The sequence below is a fragment of the Ursus arctos genome, unplaced genomic scaffold, assembly GCF_023065955.2.
Source record: "Ursus arctos isolate Adak ecotype North America unplaced genomic scaffold, UrsArc2.0 scaffold_8, whole genome shotgun sequence".
NCBI classification, from domain to species: Eukaryota; Metazoa; Chordata; class Mammalia; order Carnivora; family Ursidae; genus Ursus; species Ursus arctos.
In genome coordinates this window covers 66,258,012-66,278,286 of record NW_026623100.1, presented here as the reverse complement: position 1 = coordinate 66,278,286, position 20,275 = coordinate 66,258,012, and the positions used below count along the sequence as shown (strand labels likewise).

Sequence of the window (20,275 nt, the reverse complement as noted above, 5' to 3'; positions counted from 1 at the left end):
AACCAAACCAAAACCCAACTTGGAAAAGACACACGTCGCGCACAGAGAAGATACTACATTCATGAAACAAGGACGTGGTGCTGTTTAAAAAGAGGATCCAAAGAACAAAAAAGGTCCGTAGAAATACAAACCATGCTAAAGATGTGAAACTCAACGCAAAGGGTACCTCAAAAAGAAAAATGAAAAGTGGAGAGGATGGAAAAGAGAGAGGACTGGTCCGGAAGTTTCCATATCTGAAAAGCAAGAGTTACAGAAAATTAAAAAAACGGGGGAACATTACCAATGAAAGAGTGCAAGAGAATTTCCCAGAACTGCAAGACACTAGTGGCCCAGTTGAAAAGGCCCACTGCACGGCAGCAGACCCACAACAAGGCACGTCACTGTGAAATTTCAGAACACTGGCACAAAGAGCAGTTCCTACAGACTTGCACAGAGGGAGAAAAGAGTGACATACAGAGTTTCAGGAACCAGAATGGCTTCAGACTGCTCAACGTGAATGTGGAAAGCAAGAAGACAAAGGACCAATACCTTCGGAATTCTTAAAATAATTCTCCCATTAGAATTCTTTATGCAGCCTAATCATCATTTAGGTGCGATAGTAGAATAAAGATATTTTCAGACGCTCCTTTCTCAGGAACCGCGAGATGTCCTCTAAGACACACGAGACAAAGGAAGGGATTCTCCAGGATTAAGGTGAAAAGAGGTCAGATGAAGGCATCGAGGGCCACTGTTCAGATCTAAGCACTGTGACTCAAGGCTCCGGTCTGTTGAGTGTCGTGGTCGCCATGCCCGCGACCACCAAAGGGTCTTTTAAATCCGACAAAACCACAGGTGTCTCTCACTGTTTGCACTCTGTCATCCAAACTCGGGAACTGAATGGATTCAGATATTGACAGGTACCTGTCCTGGACCACGTGCTCTAGGAGGGGGAGTAAACCAAACAAGAGGAAGACACGAGATCCAGAAAACATGAACTCCAACCAGAAAGAGGGCAAAGGGAATGCCAAGGAGGACCACAAAAGGAAGTCCCAGGATGGCCGCTACGACACGTCCCACACCCAGACAGCAGAAACTGGAGAACTGGAACTGAAACATGTCATACTTGATGTGACTGCCCTTGCAGAGAGCTCCGCTGACAGCTGTCAGAAGGTGAGGCAGCAATCAGCAGAACGTACAAAGAAAATAAGGCAGATGAAGAAACAAGGTCATTATTAACTTCTGGGGAAATAAAGAAAGGAAACTCTTGCAGGCTACTGTAAGGCCTGGCTGTGAACACAGCTGCATTAATTGATTTAACAACTATGTGTGTGTGTGTATATACACACATATGTAATGCATGTGGATGTGTGTGTATATACATATAGACACATAGAAACTTCCTGCAGCTGCTCTTATAACTTACCACAAAATTAAGGGCTTAAAACAACACAAATCTGCTCCGTTGCAGCTCTGGGAATCAGAAGTTCAAAATGGTTCATGTCACCGGGCTGCACATCACGGTGTTGGCAGGGCTGCCTTCTCCTCTGGAGGCTCTAGGAAGAATCCATTCCCTTGACTTTTTCAGCTCCGAAAGGCTGCTCACACGCCGTGGCTCCTGGCCCCATCCAGCCCCAGAGCCAGCAACGGCCAGGCTTTCCCCCATCGCATGACTCTGACCCCGCTCCCCTCCCTAACTCCTCGGTCTCTCCTGCGTTTGTTGTGCGTTTCTAAAGCCCCTTGTGATGACACTGGGCCCCCAGATACTGCAGGATTATCTCCCCCACCTCAAGATCTTTAACTGCAAAGTCCCTCTAGCTACATAAGGGTAACATATTTACAGGTTCAGGGGATGAGGATGTGTCCGTCTTGGGGCGTGAGGCACTACACAGCCTACAACATGAGTATACACACGTGAATTCATGTGTATGTGAATAGATGAATATGTCGAGGTCAGCAAACATTTCTGAAAGAAACGATATGCCCACCACTATTTAGAGCTATTTAGGAGGGGAAAGTGTGGCCATGTAGGAGAGCTCCGTTCTTATTGACTAAATAGGAAATCAATGGGAAATGTCTAAAATGAAGGATCAAAAAGATGCACATTCCTCAGAAACGCGAGATGTAAAATTGCTAGAAGCAGCAGCTCCAAGTGGTGGCCTCTGAGAAGAGGAAGAGGATGGGAGCGTCCCTCTGGGGAAGAGATGTTGGTACTGCCGTCTTAAATGATATGCATGTTCTACCGTGAGGAAATAGAAAAGAAAAATTTAAAAGACAGAATGGGGATGGGAAGGAGCTCTTACCTCCCCACGGCAACCATTGGTTGGGTATGGCTTCCATCCTCCTCTCTGAGCGCAGCTCAGCCCTTCCACCACTGTTGCTCTCTGAAACCATCACATCCCACAGCATAACCATGACCAGCGAGCTCCTCACACCCACACAGAGTTCCATCACCAGCTACAGAAGTGGTACCTCCCTCCCCGCCCCGCCACCCCCCCTCACCAAACGTTTCATATCTCCCAGTGCATAGTGTGCCCCCCACTGCTGCCTACATCCCTAGCCATGACGCCGGCTCACGCAACAGCCCACCTCAGCCAGAGACCTGCAGTTCAGCCAACCGAGCCACGTCACCTGCCACCCCTGCCCCCACCACTATCCCCCCACACCCCACCATTCCCACCGACCTCATCAGCACCTCCCCCGCTGATCACCCCAAGTTTCCCCTCCAAGCCTGCCCCAACCAGCACTGACACTGTCACCCCACTGTGTCACCTCAACTAGGGGCTGCACAGAAGTATTTTCTCTTCCAGAAGCAAAACCAGCATTGCCCCAAACCTAAATCCTTGCTCCATCGAGAACAATCCTAACGTCAGGGCCGTAAGAGCCCCTTGCACTCCACCTCCAGCCCTCGATCTGCACTGCTGGAAAACATCTGACCATCTCTGTAGCAGGCCCTCCTTCTCCCCTCCATGTGAAGTCTACTTTTCTCCTCGTGGACTTTGCTTGTTTCCAGCTACCTGGTATTTGCCTGACCCCCCCCCCCCCCGCACCTCACCCCAGGCAGAGTGAGCACGTGACCAGGCAGAGCCAATCAGACACCTCCCAGGCCCGTGGGGGTGCAATGGAAAGATGCTACAGGATAGGATGTGAGTCAGGAGCGACTGCCTGCGGGGGAGGGCTTGCCTGAGAACAAAGGGCTGAAGATAGAGGGATGGCAAACTGTGGTCATTGTCTGGGTCCCCGACTCTGTGTACCTGGTCGCAGGGCATCTCTGAACCTCCCCGTCATGGGAGCCTTTCCGTATTTGGGTGTGAGTGAGTCTGTGCCCTGTGGCTGACAGTCCTGACTCATATGCTAATCTCAGCCTCCTAAAGGGCTTCTTCCTGCGTGGGTTCAAATACTGACCTGGTTACTCCATCAGCTGTGAGACCTGGGGCAAAACCGTGGACCACAGCCTCAGTTTACTCAGCTGTAAAATGGGGGAAAGAACAGGAGCCACTTCACGGGGCTGTTGTGAGAATCTAAATGAAATGTATTGAACATGCTTACAAGGGTGCCTGGCACGAAGAAAATACACAATACATTTTAGCAACTGTTAGTCCCTGACTAATCCAGCCCACAGTTTTCTTTCCTTTCTTGAAATCCCCCGAGTGCCTGTGAGCGTACATCGCTCAAACAGCAGCTTTGTACTTGGGAAGCTCCCACGATGTGCCAGCCCCTGTGAATAGAGCTTTACAATCGCAATATCTCGTTCATCCTGATGCCTCACTCTGACCTTTTGAAGCGGGGACTATTTTTCCCCCATTTTCCAGATGAGAAAAGTGAGATATAAGAGGTTAACAAAGCTGCCCGGGGTCATAATTAAACGGTGGAGCCAGATTCAAATCCAGGTCTGTCCTACTCTGAAGTCCAGAGTTTTCCAATGTCTTCTTACAATTAACATGAGACTGTTGCAGACATACTCACTCTGGGCACAGATTGGTCCGAAAGCGAAGTTTCCAGCTAACCTCCTTTTCCTGGTTAGGCCTGTCTGCGGTGGGGACGGGGTTGGGGGGAGGGTGGTAAGCAATGCAATCTTCTAATCATAGTATTTGGTGCCCTGCCCAATGTGGCAGTCATTCATTCAGCTATTTGCTGAGTACCTACAATAAGCCAGGCCCTTGCTAAGAGACATGCCCTGTCCCATTTCAGCCTCACAACAATCCTGGGAAGTTTATGAAGTAGGTTCTCTTGTGATTCCCATCTTATAGAAGGAGAACCTGAGGCCAAGAGAGGTTTATTGCCTCTCCAAGGTAGTGCAGGGAGAAAGTTCCAGAGCAGGATTGTGAATCCAGGTCCATCTAACTCCAGAGGCCTTACAAACATGGCAGCATTCCGTCATGGATACCCATGTTAAGCATGTACCCCAGATCAGCTATCTACGCCCTTGCTGTGACACCAGTCCACAGATAACAGCCTCAGAGCTGAATTTCCCACTTGAACTTGGGAGGAGGACCAATGACTCCTAGATGACAGAAGGCAGGAGAGTCATCTTGGGCCCCATGCCACCCAGGGTGGTGATAAGCTCCGGCACTGGTAAGCTGGGGGCCAGTAGAAGGCTGAGGGGAGCGATCAGGGCTTCCTAGACAGAGATGTCTATCTGCCAAGTCTTTCCCCTGTGCCACACAGCCTCTCTCGGTCACAAGACTGGGCTGGATGTGTGTGTTGGGGGGGTGGGGTGAGTATCTCTCCTTTGGACTGCTCATTCTCTCTCAACGTGAGTGAGATGCACATCATCATACCATTACTCTGGCTTCCAGAAACGTCTCTCCCATCCAAACCACCAGCTGCACATAGAATACCAAAAGCCATGGGCAGCAGGCCAACAGTCCTGCCATCCTGTTGCCACTTCAAAGCCCATCTGTCTGGCTCTGGAGTCACAACACGATGACTTGTGGTTCTCACACCACCCTCGAGGCCAAGGCACCACCAGTGTGAGCATTTCTGATCACCTCAAACCTGCTGCCACGAAGATGGCCACACTAGCGGAGAGGAGCTGAATCAGACTCCTCTGCTCATACTAATGGTTACCATGACACAGCCCCAAAAGCAAGGAGGGAAAAAAAAAAGATTTGTACCCAAAATAGATGCTGGTAAGGAGCTGAAGTTGTCCTTGGGCATTAAAAAGAGCCAGTATAGACTTCCAGAAAGGAGCATGCAATTCTGAGCGTGACAAGGCAGGAGATGCCCTGTCAGGAGCCATGCGTGCTGTAGCAGCCGGATGGGCATCTCACGCCCTCGGAGTCAGGGACCCAGGGTGGCCAGGCTGAGGGTCCATGTGAGAATTAGCCATGGGAACCCCGGCAGAGCCTGCTGTCTGGGGCAGCCTTGAGAATGGGTCAGATTCTGTCCTCCCCTCCCCGGAGGTGGCCCGTGGTCCACACCTGCTTTTTCACTTACACCCCCATTGACCCCTGCATCTAGTCCCCACGTCTCTGAAACCCTCTAGCAGTGCTGAATGTCATGATTGCCACCACCATGGTTCCACTGGAAGACAAGTCAACAGCCTGGCTTTTTTGGATCCCTGTGCCACTGAACCAACAGACGAAAAAAAAGGAGGGACCCCACTGGCTTGGGTGATCCATCCTGGTTACCAAAGAGAAATCGGCTTGCTGGTTCACAACAGAGGCAAGGAAGACCATGTCTGAAATCCAGAGGATCCTCTCAGTCACCTCTTAGAACTTCCATGCCCCAAAGTTAAGGTTAAGGGAAAACTTCAGTAACAGCGACAACAACAAAGAAGACAGGACAACTGGGAATTCAGATCCTTCGAGAATCTAGGTTTAGGTCACTCACCAGGTAAAAGAAGCCTGGCTTGCTGAGAGTTCAGCTGAGTGCAGAGGAAATGTAGGGTGGGCGATGGGAGAGAGGAGCCAGACAGCAAACGTGGCCTTGTGAAAAAATATAGAAATGAGAACTGTAGTGGTTTTGCATATTTCCTATTTACTTGATATATATACATGTGTATTTGTACATGGTAACTGTTCTCTTGTTTTTCCTCCTTCTTTCCATTATTTTATACACCAGTTATTGGAAGTTCACTTTATAATTTAGTTTTGTTTTTTTTTAAGGGCTCGAACTCACAACCCAGAGATCAAGAGTCGCACGCACAGGGGGGCCTGGGTGGCACAGTCGCTTAAGCGTCCGACTCTTGGTTTTGGATCAGGTTGTGATCTCAGGGTTGGGCATTGGGCCCCACGTCGGGCTCTGCACTCAGCACAGAGTCTCCTTGGGATTCTCTCTCCTTCTCCCTTTCCTTTTGCCCCTCCTGCTTGCGCTCTCTCAAATAAATAAATAAATCTTAAAAAAAAAAAAAGTCACACGCTCCACTGACTGAGCCAGCCAGGTGCCCCTATAATTTAGTCTTTAGGTAACAGAATAGTCAGTGGGACTGTGATTGAATTTGAGAAGTTATTCATGTAGACAGTGGTTGATACAATGATTGGTGGGACTCTTCATCTGGGGAAAAGGGTGAGAACCTCAGTGAGAAAAATAGCTGCATCTCGCTAGGTAGAAATATAGCTTATTTGGTCGTTGTAGGGGGGCCCAAATGTGCGTGAAAGGTGCAAATGGAACTGAGCAGCCAAAGGAGTAAACGGTGCCAGTTATCGATTTATTCATCCTTCATTTCCTGCTCAGTGAAAATGGAGCTAGGCCCTTGAAATATTTCTCCTTGGCCGGCAGGCCCGGTGTTAGACTCTGCCAGCAGAGGGTGATGGAGGGACACTGAAGAAAAGGGAGTCATCTTTCCTAGACCCAGCGTGCTCTCCCGTGCTCTCCCGGAGGCACCATGCACAGTTCCTCCAGCAGCCAGATCCCCCCCTGCGGCTCCTCTACGCCCAGTCCTGCCCCATCCAGCACTGGGCTCCTGCAGGGAAGGGGCTCCTGCAGGGAGGGGCCTCTGCAGTGTAGGACCACCAGCAGCGGCCAGCAGCTTCACCCAACACTCCCCTCGAGGGGGATCTAGTGGCGACTGTGCCTCCAGCAAAGGTATTTCCTCATGCACAGCTTTCCTTGGGACCCAAAGGACGGGCTTCCAGTGAGTTCCAGGGGGCAGGTTTCCAGCTAGGGTCTCAGCCCTGGGGGTCCTCTTCCCCTTAGTGGCTGGTCTCAAACGTGCTATTTCTAGATTCTCTGCTGTTCCTTTTACTGCTTACTAGTCAATCTCTCATTACTCCCATCCCCTGTCATAGTTAATAAGTCTTGATAGTGAACTTTTCCTGTTCAAATCACTATGTGGTTTCTGTTTTCTGAATGGACTCTGACTGATACGGTCACCCACAGCCTCAAAGGGCCGTTTTCCATCCTCTCGGTCCTTGAGTTCAATTCAGCACCCGTGCCAGCCAACCACTACCCCACTTCCAGCACGCCCATCATCTACTGAGTGCCACTGCTGAGCCCCAAGACACCCCTACTTCTGGAAGTTCACAGAGTGGGGGATTCTCTGGCTCTTTCCCCATCCATGCCTCCACCTGGCTCCATGCCCTGGACTCTCGCACCCCTCGGGCCCCTCTGCTCCATCTCAGCCCCGCACAGGCCCACTCTGCACAGTGGGCACCCTCAGGGGTTGCGCTGGACCTTCAGCTGCCCTCTAAATGCCCCTCCGCTGAGATACTCAGGCTTCAGAGTCCCCTTTGTGAACATGTCCTCCCGGCTGACTGGCAGTCACCTAAAATCCTACTCTTCTAGAACCAGATGCCTCCTGTTTCCTCTGGCTTGTCTCCCTCTGTGCAACTGGCACCAGCCTCCCCTCAGCTGCCGAAGCCCCGAACCCCAAAGAGAACTGTGATCCCCCTTCCCCTGCTGTCTCCACTCCACCCGATCCTCGGGCCTCCATCCCCCACGTCCGCCGGGGCCCTCTGCATCACAGGCCTCAACCTTGGTGGTTACTCTGCAGCGGGGCTCCCTGCCTCTCGTACCTCTACCTCCCACCCCAGCCGCTCAGCAAAGATTTTCCACACCTGGCTTCCTCAGTCAAAACCTATGATGCCTGATGAAAACGCTCTAAAATTGATTGTAATGGTGGCAGCAGAACTCTGTGGATGTACCAAAAACCATCGGATTGCACACTTTAAATGGGTGAATTGTATGGTATGTGAATTATATTTCAATAAAGCTGGTATTTTTAAAAAACCCATGATGCCAATGATTTTCACCACAGTAAATTCTAAACTCTGGCCTGGTCCCACGCCAATGGCTCACTGCAGCCTGCCCCCCCACCCCCAGCTGACCCCATCATTCCAGCACCAGTCACTATCCCCCAGCTTACATCCTCCATTCTCACACTTGTGACTCCACTCACAGCATTCTCTCCTCTGACGGGGCCCCCTCTCCCCCATCCCTCAGCACCCCTCACTCCCATTGCTTCTCCTCGACCACCCATCCAGGGGTCTTTAATCAGCTTCTGTTGTGGGGTCATTTTGCTTTCCGTGTGTATATGCATGTGTCTACTTTCCCAAACAGATGAGGTCAGAGTTCATGTCTTGCACCTTGCAGGCCCCCCAAATGGGCAACAGCTGTCTCCCCCTCCCACCCCTCCCCCTTCTGCCTGTTTTGGGTGACCCTTGAGGCAGAGAGGACTGTGTGAAGTCACTCCCAGGCAGCTGCAACATCCCTAGCACAGTGTTGCGGTGCCCAGAGTGACCCCCCACAAGCCCCATTCTAGGGGTCGCTTAGCAGAGTTCCCTGAGGCAGTATGCCAATGGAAAGGCCTTCTTCGGGGACTCTGGGCTCCTATGCCACCTTTCCCAGGCCAGGACATACACCTGCTGGTTTGCAGGCTCCACCAGCCCCCAGATGCTCAGGGAGAAGAGGGTTGTGAGAGTCCCAGGTCAGGGTGTCAGTGAACCACAGGAAGGAAGGGGGGCTGGCCTCCCACACCCCTCCAGGCCCTTGGAGGCTGAGCCCCCGGCTCGCCTGTGACTGCTGTTATCCCACCATCTACAGGCATGCTTCTTCCACTCCTCCGAGATCAAATGACACCAAGCGATCACCTACCTGACCCCTCCCAGGCCAAAACTAAGATGTCCCCCAAAGGGTCCTCAGGGCCTGGGAGCTGCTGCCGGGGCACAGCCCCTCCCCACCCACTGCTAAATGAGCTTCCCACTGGTTCCTGGTTTGCCTTCCCTCACCCTCCGCGCCACCCCAAACCAAACCTCTTCTGGAAGGGGTTGAGGAGAGGAGGAAGAGCCCCAGATTCTGGGCAGCACATCTCAGAATCACTAGCCCCTGGCCCAGAGGCCCTGGTGCCATTCGTCCCCACCTTGGGCCCCAGGGAGGCTCAGCTGGACCCCACCTCAAACCCTTCTGCCACTCAGAGACGTGGGCTTTGGTTTCTCAATCCGTACAATGGAGTACATAGGAGCCCCTACTTTATAGACCCATTTTAAGGTATGAGAGGATTCCAGAACCGTTCAGCACGTGCCTGGCACACAGTGGGCACTAAATAAATGGTAAGTCTTTAAAAAAGTATTATGTGATTAACCAGGGCAAAAGGCCAGTGAAGTGTCCTTAGGAAACCTAGACTCTGGCTTAAGACCACACCCACAAGTGGCTCTCGCTCACTGTGGCCTGACCCAGAGTCCCCTCGCTGAGCTAAAGCCCGAGTCTGCTGCTAATCCCCCAGTCCAAGGCCCCTGGCCACAAGAACGGGTAACCTTTTCCGCAGAGCCCAGAATCTGTCACCGTGGCCACACACACACACACGTGCACACACAGATACACACAGACAGATGCACATGCACAGACACACGTATGTGTACACATAGATACAAGCGTGCGCACACGTACACACACACAGACACTCCCCCTCACACAGCCAGATACAGACACACATAGACATGCAGAGACACACATATGTAGACAGACACGTATGTACACACACACACACACACACACACGCCTCTCCCACTCCAGGCACCCCCTGCACATGCGTCATACATTTCACCTATGTTCTGGGCCAAAGAGGCATTTGGAAACCAGCTTGGGAACCTCATAACCATTCATAACATTGTTCCGAGAGAAAACACAAAACATTGCCCGATAAACAAACATTTGCAATAGAATTCCTCCAAGAGCTAGGAATTGCCTGTGCTAGAAAACTAACAGAGCAAGAAGAGAAAAACCGCATAAACTTAGTTTGCCTCTGCAAAATTAATACCAATTACAAAAACATTTATGTGAACTGCTTACCATTTACACCTAATTACCATGCAGCACAATTATGCATACCATTAAGGGCATGCCAGATTAATTATGCTGTACGTTTCATTTGATTACACACCACACCCTCAGTCCATATATGCCCAGCTTCCAGAAGGCTGCCCCTCCGACGGGGTACATGCTCAGGTCTGTACAAACCCAGAGAAGCACTGGTTTCCACACTCAAATCGATAGTGGTCCCCACCCCAACCCCTTGCCCAGCCAGAGACAGCCTGACTCCAGCCAGGCCTTCCTGCCGACGTCACCGCCCCGGGAGCCGGGGCCCGGAAGCCATCTTCCCAGCAGAGCCTCCTGCAGAAAGCAGAGATGCTTCAAAGGTCTCCCCCTGGGCGTGGCTACATGTCACAGGGGCCAGGATCCTGCCAATGGTCACCATGGGTGACCGCTCATGAGGAAGCTGGCCTCACTGTGCAGACAGGGTCACCCCAAGCTCATCTCCCAGACCCCACCAGGGCCCTGCACCCCTTTCCCTGGCACACCGAGGAAGCTTCTGGGCAAGGTCCCAGCAGCACTCCGCCCGCGCTTGCCCTCTGCTCTCCACACAGCCGTGGGCAGTTCTGTCCCCCCTCTATCAAAGAGAAAAGGAACCGACTCCCCTAACTCCCATGTCGTCCACTAGCTGCTCTTCAAATACACCGGGGTGACCCAGGCTTGAGAGCCCACCTGCCCAGGACAGGGGACTCCTCACAACCTACCGAGGAGACAGGTGGGACAGGCCTCCCAGAGGCAAAGAGCGAGAAGCAGCTCAACCAGCGAGAGAGGGAAAGGGGCACGCACGTGTGTGCCCCCTCAACCCCAGACGGGGAACAGGAGCGGCGGAATGTGAATTCTCAAACACCTGTGAGGCCAACCGCATAAGGATTCTTTTACAAGAGGGGTGACATTAAAAGTGTGACAAGTGACATAAAATACCCAGGTTTAGTACAAAAAGCAGTGTTTCAAACAAGCAAACACAAGCCTGTGAAGTTATCTCCACTTGGCAGATGGCAAAACTGAGGCTAAGGAGCGTGGCGTGATCTGCCCAAGGGTGCGGCGAGGAGGCGGCAGGGCCAAGGCGAGACCCCTGTCTGTCCAGCACTGGGTCTGGTGGCCCTGGCATGATGCCACACTTCTCTCAGTGGTGCTATCCCAGCTTGTGTCATTCTTCTAGAAGTTCTTTGGAAATGGCCCTTCCTGTGACATACAGAAGACTCACTTCTATTTTAGAGAAAGTTTTTGCTTGTTTCTTTTACTTGATTCCCAAAACTGCTGTCCCCAGCTTGTCCCCAGCTTATCCACAGTGATCTCGCAGGCCTGCCTCTGAAGGGAGGGCGGATGCCAACTTTGCAATTCACATACTATTCTCAAAGGGCGACAGGACTCACCCAGGTCCTGCAGCCAGGGAGCCCAGGGACAGAGTCGAGGCCTTAGAGGCTCTTCTTCTTTCTTTCTTTTTTTTTAAAGACGTTATTAGAAAGCGAGAGAGAGCATGAGCAGGGGGAGGGGCAGAGGCAGGAGCAGACTCCCCACTGAGCACGGAGCCCGAGGCCAGGTGGGGATCCCAAGACTCTGGGATCATGACCTGAGCCCTAAGGCCCTGGGATCATGACCTGAGCCCTAAGGCAGGCAGACACTTAACCTTAACTGACTGAGCTACCCAGGTACCCGAGCTTCATCTTTTGAGGGGACTCCTGAGAAGTACAAGCCCCTGCTCAGGGTCCCAAACATCAGGATTCCCCCAGTTATGTCCCTCCTCAAAAATCTACAGGGATGGCTACAGTTATGGAAGAAAATGTGCCTGCCCTTCTAATCCATCATGCTGGACCGGGCCCCACCCTGGGCTCCCCAACTCCAGTCCCTTCCCCCACGTGAAGCACCCCCAGGGCTCTCCCAGGCTACCCCCACCTGTGCCTCTCAGAGGCTGCCACCTCCACCCACGCATCTGGCCAGGTGACACGGCCCAGCCGTTCCCGCCAGCTCTGCTCCCGAAATGCCTCACGGAGTACCCCGCCTCCATGTCCAGGCTGCTGCTCCCCTTCTGCCTGGGCTCCCTGCCCCCATCCTCTTGTCCAATCTCTCTGCCCGGAGGCCCCTAGGTGCGCTCTCAGATATAAACACGGGCACGTTACTCCAGGCCTTCCATGGTCCAGCTCCAGCCCCGCCCCCACAGGCCACCATTCCTCACAGCCCATCAGGTCAGAAAATGCCCTTGACCCCCGGGCTCACTGCTCCCTGCCCTTTGACACCCTGTTCAAGCATCTTTAGCACTTCCTTATGTCATTGCCGACTCACTATGTCGTACACCTGAAGCTCATTTAACAGTACAGGTCAAAGAAATTTCCATTAGAAAAAAAAAAGCCCTTCCTGATTTTCTCTCCCCTCTGAAGGAGACATCGCTTCTCTGAGGCCCCGTGACGTCCAGAGCTCTCTCCCCCAGCCTGTATTCGAATCATCGCCCTGCTCAGATGCATCTCGCTGTGGGCGTAGAGACCAGCTCAGTCTCTTTCGTCTTTGTGGCCAGTGCCTGGCACATAGTAGGTCTTGAATAAATGAACAGATGAACATTATTCAAGGATCTGAAGCAAGGGACCTCTGGACAGAAACTCGAGAGCCGCCAGGCCTGCCAAGGTGGGGCCCCAGACGCTCGCTGTGCTGAACCCCAGCTCTCCTGGAGTCCAGACTGTGTAGAGCGTGTTGACAGAAAAAAAAACAGAGAAGCAACTGCCCGGCCCCACTGGGCTTCCCAGCTGAGCCTCCAGTACTAGGCAGGCCCTCAGGCCACCACCAGATGGGCGGGGAGTCCGGCCGTGAGAGGATGGCAATAGGCACCACATTGTTGCTGGGCATAAAACCATTAGGCTCCATTGCTGTGCACCAGCTGCCAGGCCCGCTGCGGTCTAGACCCTCCCATGCCTCCAGGCCAGGGGGCAGAGCCGGCCCTGCCAGCAGGGCCAGAACCCGGCAGAGAGGTCACTGCCTGCTCTGGACCCAAAGAGACCAGAGGGCAGCGAGAGAGGAGGCCCAGGACTTAGGGGACCAGCGAGGTCCCCAGTGGGCATGGACGCTAGCAAGATGGAAGTTAGTGCATCCTGAGCAAAGGCCCAGAGACCAGGCGGCCAGGGCCTGAGGGCTCACAGATCGACCAGCCGAATGCTGGCTTTCCGGAGGCCCTGAGACCCCTACAGTGCGGATGACAGACGACATTTGCAGGGTCTGACGGAGCAACAGGGCCTTCACGGGGGTCGTCTTGCCCGGTCCCCACAGAAACCCTCATGCAGCTGTCTCGTGACCCCACTTAAAGAAAAGGAACTCCTACCTTCTGGCCACCTACTGTGTGCCAGGAACAGCGCCAGCTGTCTCAGACAGTGTTAATTTGACTCGGGCACCACGGGTAAGAGGCACGAGGCAGAGGCCATCCTCCCCGAAGCACAGATGCAGAGCCTGTGGCACGAGGACACGAGGACATGGAGGCCCACAGCCACTGCGAGCTAGGAGCACCGAGATGCACATCTGCCCCCGCCCGCCTGCCAGGACTCAGGGCGCAGGGCTGGGGGGGGGGGGGTAGAGGGACCTGCTCCACGCTTGCTTGTGTGGTCCTGTATGTATCTTCCTGCCTTAATTCAGGGCAGGGACAGAGACGGACAAGGACGCATACCCTTTCTCGTGTCATGTTAAACAGGCAGCCTCAGAGGGGAAAGCAAACTCCAAGAAGGCACCCATGGGTGGGGGTGGGGGCTGGCACTGGGGGAGGGGCTGTGGAAGGGGAAGATGGGAGCTGTTGCCAAGCAACAGGCAGAGGAATTTGTAGCTGCCTTTTCTCACCTCTCCACCCTGTCCCCTGGGTCACTGCCACCCACTCGTGGGCCTCCAGATCACAGAGCTGGGTGCAGCTTCAGCCCACGTGCCAGATGAGCTCCCCAGAACCCTTTCCATCCCTTTCTGGGGGCCTCCCAAAGCCCCATTCTGTCCTCTCTGTGCGCAGCTCCCCAGGCTGTCCCTGTGTCAGGGATGGGTCGCCTGAGCTCCACCCTGGGACCCGGCCCTGGTTATACCTCCTGTTCCCAGGGAACCATCTGGGCCACAAGAGCCACCAGATCGAAGCCTTCTGTGAAGACCCTCAATGATCTGTTTCCCATCCGGGTGAACACCATCCTATAAAGCTAACTTGGCCCGCTGGCCCTGGCACAGACGGGGATTCAGCCAGCTGCCTATTTTCCACTCGCCCACTTAGCCCAGCCTTTGCTTAGAGGCCCCCAGCATCTGTACTATTTCTCCCTGCAACCCTTCCGGGAAGGACAGGTACCTGAGTGGCCCTACCCTCTGCTGTCAGTCTCCAAGCTCATTTCTTATCCATTATAAAAAAGAGTCATCCTGGGGCGCCTGGGTAGTGCAGTCGTTAGGCGTCTGCCTTCGGCTCAGGGCGTGATCCCGGCGTACCGGGATCGAGTCCCACATTGGGCTCCTCCGCCGGGAGCCTGCTTCTTCCTCTCCCACTCCCCCTGCTTGTGTTCCCTCTCTCTCGCTGGCTGTCTATCTCTGTTAAATAAATAAATAAATAAATAAATAAATAAATAATCTTTAAAAAAAAAAAAAAGAGTTATCGTTCCAGCCTAGCATGACTCAAATCTTTTTCATGTTCTTATCCAGAAGCTTTAAAAAGTGTGGTTTTATTTATTTTTGTTGTTGTCATTAAAAAGTAACACATGTGCGTTTACATTTTTTCAAAGATTACAAAAACGTATAAAGCATATAAAGTAAAAAGGCAAAGTCTTTGTTGACAGGTCTGCTGTGTATCCTTCCAGAACAACTTTTTCTGTCCATGTATATTTGTGTTTATTTTAAAGGATTTTACAAAAACAAGATTACACTCTGTACGCTGCTTTTGTGGGTTACCCAACACCATATTGCGGACACTTAACACATCAGAATAGACATATCAAATCTAAATAGATTCCCCTTTATCCATAAATGTATTTATCTTCGCAGAATCTCTAAAATTAATCACACAGGACCATTCTCTCAAGAAGCCCCCAGGTTCTGGTTGCTGGAGTGTTAGAGGAACCCACCTGCCAGGCACGGGCCTGCCGGCCCTCGCCAGCCCCTCTCAGGGTCCTCTCTGAGGGGAGGAACACTTCCAGAGCCCCCAGCCTCATGGCCTCCCAGTCCAAGCATTCCCCAACATTCACCGTGACGTGGCCTGGTCCAATCCAGGGCTCAATAAGCCACAGATCTGACCCCACCGTCCCATAAGGTCCCGTCTGAGCATCTTTTAACCTGTTCAAGTAAGGACCACTGGAACACAGGGATCTAGGTCATCTCTTAAGTCCAGAACATCTGTACCAACCCCCAGATTCATCTACACAGCACACAGCAGAGTACTAGAGTAGGAGTCAAGGACACCCAAGTTCTGACCATCCGCTTACTAGCTGGGAGAGATGGTCCACTGTTCCCTCAATATACCCAGACAGGGCAGCTAACAACTGGCTCAGAATAAAAATGACCTTGACATTTGAAACAGAAACAGAGAGGGAAGATCAATAGGGATGACAGTGAGCAGGGCCATGACCGCAGGAAAGAGAAAACAGGAACCTGGGTATGGAAGTAAATAAGGCTGGGAAGCCTTAGGAGTCAGAGGGGACCTCAGCAGGACTGGAGTGGACCATGCTTAGCTATGGTTGAAAAAAAAAAAATTCCACTCCCTACAGGGATTCGGTTAGGAAAGCCCCAGACGTCTGCACCTCCTCCCCCTGTCGCTGTCCTCCAGACAGGCCTGGCCTGGATGTGATCAGCAAGGGAGATGTGGCCTGGAGGGCCCTGACCACTAGCTGTCCTTGCTGGGGGCTGCCAGGCACCTGCAGCCACGCCCAGGTCACATCCCCTTGGAACCGGGGGCTCAGTTCGACTGCATGTGCTGGAGGGAGACTGGAGAGAAGGGCAGAGTCAGCTTCTGCAGCCCTCATTTCCCTCATTCCCCTCCCACTCACAGCCCCTTGCAGGAATGTTCTGGATGCTGGGGCACCTCAGCCTGGGTGAGGGGAAGCAATGGGAGGCCAGGGACCCTCCTCCTCCCCATTCATACCACGGTTGGTTGCCGGTTGCCCTCACTGGCATGCAGATCTTACCCTGGCTGGTGTTCCCCTTAATCGCCACAGCCCCCTGGGGTTGGTGTGATTTAAATATGCTCTGTTTCCCTCCAAGTCTGAGCTCTTAAGTGCTCATCTATGGAATATAAAGGGCTCATCAAGCGCCTACAGCAAATGAGCTCCGTTGGCCCCTTCCCTGCCCTCCCTGTCGTCCCTCTGGCTTCTCCCCACCCCACTCCACCCCATAAAGCCACGACAAGCAGGGTAGTTCAAAACGATTGTCCACAGGACAAGCAGGAGTTACACAGAACAGGGGCCGCTCTCCCCAAATCGATGTGGGGCCTCAGTGTGGCCCCCAGCACACCGGGGGCCCCACTCCACCCCCCAGCATCTCCCCCACACTCCAGCCACCCCTTTCCCCACAGCTTGGCTTCCTCCCTTCAGCCTGGAAGCCCCGCCTCAGTGCTTTAAGGCCCATCTTAGGTACCACCTGTTCCAAGAAGCCTTCCCTGATCCCCTCAGGTCGTTGTGACCTCACTGTCCTTTGAGCGCTTTATTTCTCCCTCTCCTGTGACTTTGGTCTATGGTGATTAATTAGCTGGGCTCATCCTGAACTCATTCTGTGTCCCCTCAAATCCTAGTACAGGGCCTTGCCCACAGGAAATGCTCAGCAAGCAAACACGGGATGCTCAAGGTAAGATCCGAATAAAGAGCTGGAACTCCGGCGTGAGGGATTTAAGGTGAGCACACAGACAACCTGTTCACAGTGTGATCTGTTACACTCCGGAAGAGACTGCCAAGTGGCACTGAGGAGCCCTCCCCTCTGAAGCTCCGTCAATCAGGATCAGCAATTTTCTCCGTTGTCCAAGATTGTGCAAAAGAGGCAGGAAGGTGGACAAGGCTTCTGAGAGCACTTCCTGCAGCGTCGGTCCACCCATGCTGCCCAAACACTGGGCATTGACATTCCGCTAAGGGAGGAACGCACGCTGTCCCCGGAATCCTCACGACAACCCTAAGTACGGCCGCATCTTATTTCCACGGTACAGGTGAGGAAACAGAGGCACAGAGTAATTAAGTTAGCTGCCCCAGATCTCGCCGCAGGGAAGTGGCTGACTCCAGGACCCTCACTTCGGATGCCTCAAAACGGGCTCATTTCTAAGCAAGTCACATCTCTCCCCACGCGGCTGCACACCGCGTACACAGTCTGCACAGACACACGTGCACCACACCCTGTCTTGCCCACAACATTCAGCCAAGTGGAGGCAGGCTGGAACACACTCACACATACACAGACACACACATCTCTGACACTTCATGGGTCTCAGATTTGGTTTTGGTTTTGGTTTTTTTTGTTGTTGTTTTTTTTGGGGAAAAATAGTCAAAGAGAGACTAGACTGAAAACAAGCCCTCAAGATTTGGGAGGAAAGGTATCTGGCACCTTAGTTTACCATGAAAGCCCTCAGGGAGGCCAAACTCAGGCCTATGGAGATGCCCAGCTTCCAAGGGCGGGGGGGGGGGGGGAGCGCTCCTAACTGGCTCTCCCACCTATTAGATACCAAAGTGGAAGTGGAAACAATTCCCAAGCGCCATGCCACACACCACACACTGAGTCAGGGACCCCAGGCCCGCACAAGCAGCATGAAGCAAACAGGGAAAGGCTCAGGACTGGCTCTTCTGGCCTCAGGGTCTGGCCCCACACCCTAACAGTCCCAACCCAGCTCCAAGTGCTCTCAGAGCTTAAAAGTTCTCTTTCAAGCCTAAATTGTAAGGCTTGGATACTAATGGTAACATTTCAGGCCCAGTAATGAGGATCGAGTGGTCTATTCTTAACTTACCCATTAGGGAGCAGGTAAGACTCCTCCGAGTCTCCTGTATACTTCTCAACAAAAGGAGCCTTGCCTGGCCACCGCTAGGGAGAGGGCAGGGACCCAAAACACAGATGTGTAGCAAGCTCCCCCACCGTCCAGCAGACACCCATGGAGGCCCCACTAAATGTCTGATGGGGGACCCGGAGGCAGCCAAGTCAAGATCCTTGTCCTGTGGAAACCACAGGCTTATGGGAGAGAGCAGGAGACGGGACAGTGTGGGGCCAAGTCACGCTGGGCAAGCATTTTATAGCTTGTCCTGCATTTCTTGCAGCCTTTTTCAGAGGACCGTTGGCAGTGATGTGTGACTGTGATAGGAAAATATTCACAAGGGACTCGAGAGCATATTATGAATTGAACTCGGGGGAAAAAAACCTCAGAAATTACGTGCACACACAGATTTACACATAAGCCTACAGAAGGACACACGCGTGTGAAGCTTCACCCCGAGGCTGTATTTTTACACTCTCTGTGGAGTCACCTGTGACAAACCTCTCTCCTTGCAGGGCCCCCAACCCTCGAGCCACCTTTTCCTTTCAAAGGCCCATCCCCCAGGAGGCCTTGCTCTCTCAGACCTCCTCTCCTTGGAAGCCTTTCCGGATTACCGCTGTATGGTGAAAACAGACCACCCCGCCCCCATTCCTGGTTCTGAAATTCCACCAGTAGAATCAGAGCCATAGAATTTCAAAGTTGGAATGGACCTCCAAGCTCCAGTCCAACCCCCACCCCACAGAGGAATCCTGTCTGCAGACACCCTGACAGATGGCCACCGTCCGGTCGTCCTCTCCAGGGCTAGGGGGGCTGCCCTTGCACTGTGCACCCGGCACGCCTCGATTCTAGAAGGAATTCACCTTTTTAAGGCCGGCCTCCTATTGCAGCCACCCGCCCCCCCAGACCTGGGGTGGAAAACAAGGAGAACATGGGTCAGCCTGAGCCAGGGCAGGGGCTATGCTTCTGAGGAGTAGCTGCAGACCGGTACCAAGCAGCTGGAGAAGAGTGCAGAGACGGAGCCAGGGCCCAAAGCAGTGGGGCCGGGGAAGGGAGGAAGGCAGGCAGGTGCCAGAGCTGAGGCACAAGTCGGCCGGCCCCTGCCTGGGTGCAGCACATGCACACGCACACACAGGCACGCACGCTCACACTTTCACAGTTGCCTGTCAACCAACCAGGCTCTCCTCAATAGGACCTGGAGGCACAGGGGGACCACCTTGCCCCAGAAGCCTAGCAGGAACTCCTGACAACCCCAGCCTCCCAAAGCCAGGCAGCTCAGAAGCCACCAAAAGATAGCCCCTGCCAGCAGAGAGGACAACCCAAACAGGGTCCCTCCGCCTAACAGCTGGGCTCCCCAGATCCCACAGGCCAGTCCTAACACTCCAGCAACGCCGCCGCCGAAGGAGAAAAGCTTCCCTGGCTGCAGCTGTCACATCTGCCTGGAAGGGAGGAGGCACAGCAGAGCAGCACCTGATCCCAGGATCCCTTCACAGCCCGCCAGCCCAGGAGACTGGAAGCCGGTTCAGCCGCTGGCAGCCCAGGGTGAAACATGAAGACTGAGCAGTCCCCCAGGGATGCTGATGGCAGTCTCTGGGCATGGCAGCGAGGGGCAAGCTGGGTCACAGGGCAGAGGGCGCTTCTCGCCCAGGCTCCTGTCCCTGCTAGTTTGGGAGGGGGCGCGTGGAGTGGCTCTGAGTGCCCCCCACACCCCGCTGCCCTTCCTCCCCCGCCCTCAGGCGGGAGCTGCCCAGCTGGGTGCTGGACGCCATCTTGGGTCAAGGTGCAGCCACAGGGGGCTCCCCTCAGGAGCAGGGGAAGAAAGCCCCCGAGACTCAGCAAGCCCCCACTCCCCAACCAGGGCAGCAACACCTACTCAACTGGCTTTGCAGGAGAGAGAGGTGGAAGGACGTTGGGGATAGAAAAGTGGGGGAGAGAAAAGTGGGAAATAACAGAGGGGGGGTGGGAGGAGAGTGGGTGCCCCCAAGAAGGGAGGTTCCAGGAAAGCGAAATGCAGTTTGGCAGCCGGAGGGCCGCGGGCCCCAGCGATGGGGGGCTGGGGGAGGCCGGGGGCGGGCCCTGGACCCACGCCAGCTCGGTCCGCGCCGAGTGGGAGGGAGGGCAGGG

At 53.7% G+C, this 20,275-nt stretch overlaps 1 protein-coding gene across 2 annotated transcripts in view; it reads right to left on the bottom strand.

Annotated features, from left to right (window-relative positions):
• DNMT3A (DNA methyltransferase 3 alpha) overlaps positions 1 to 20,275 on the bottom strand; it is a 101,913-nt gene that overhangs the window by 79,650 nt on the left and 1,988 nt on the right. The gene's annotated exons all lie outside the window — the stretch shown is intronic.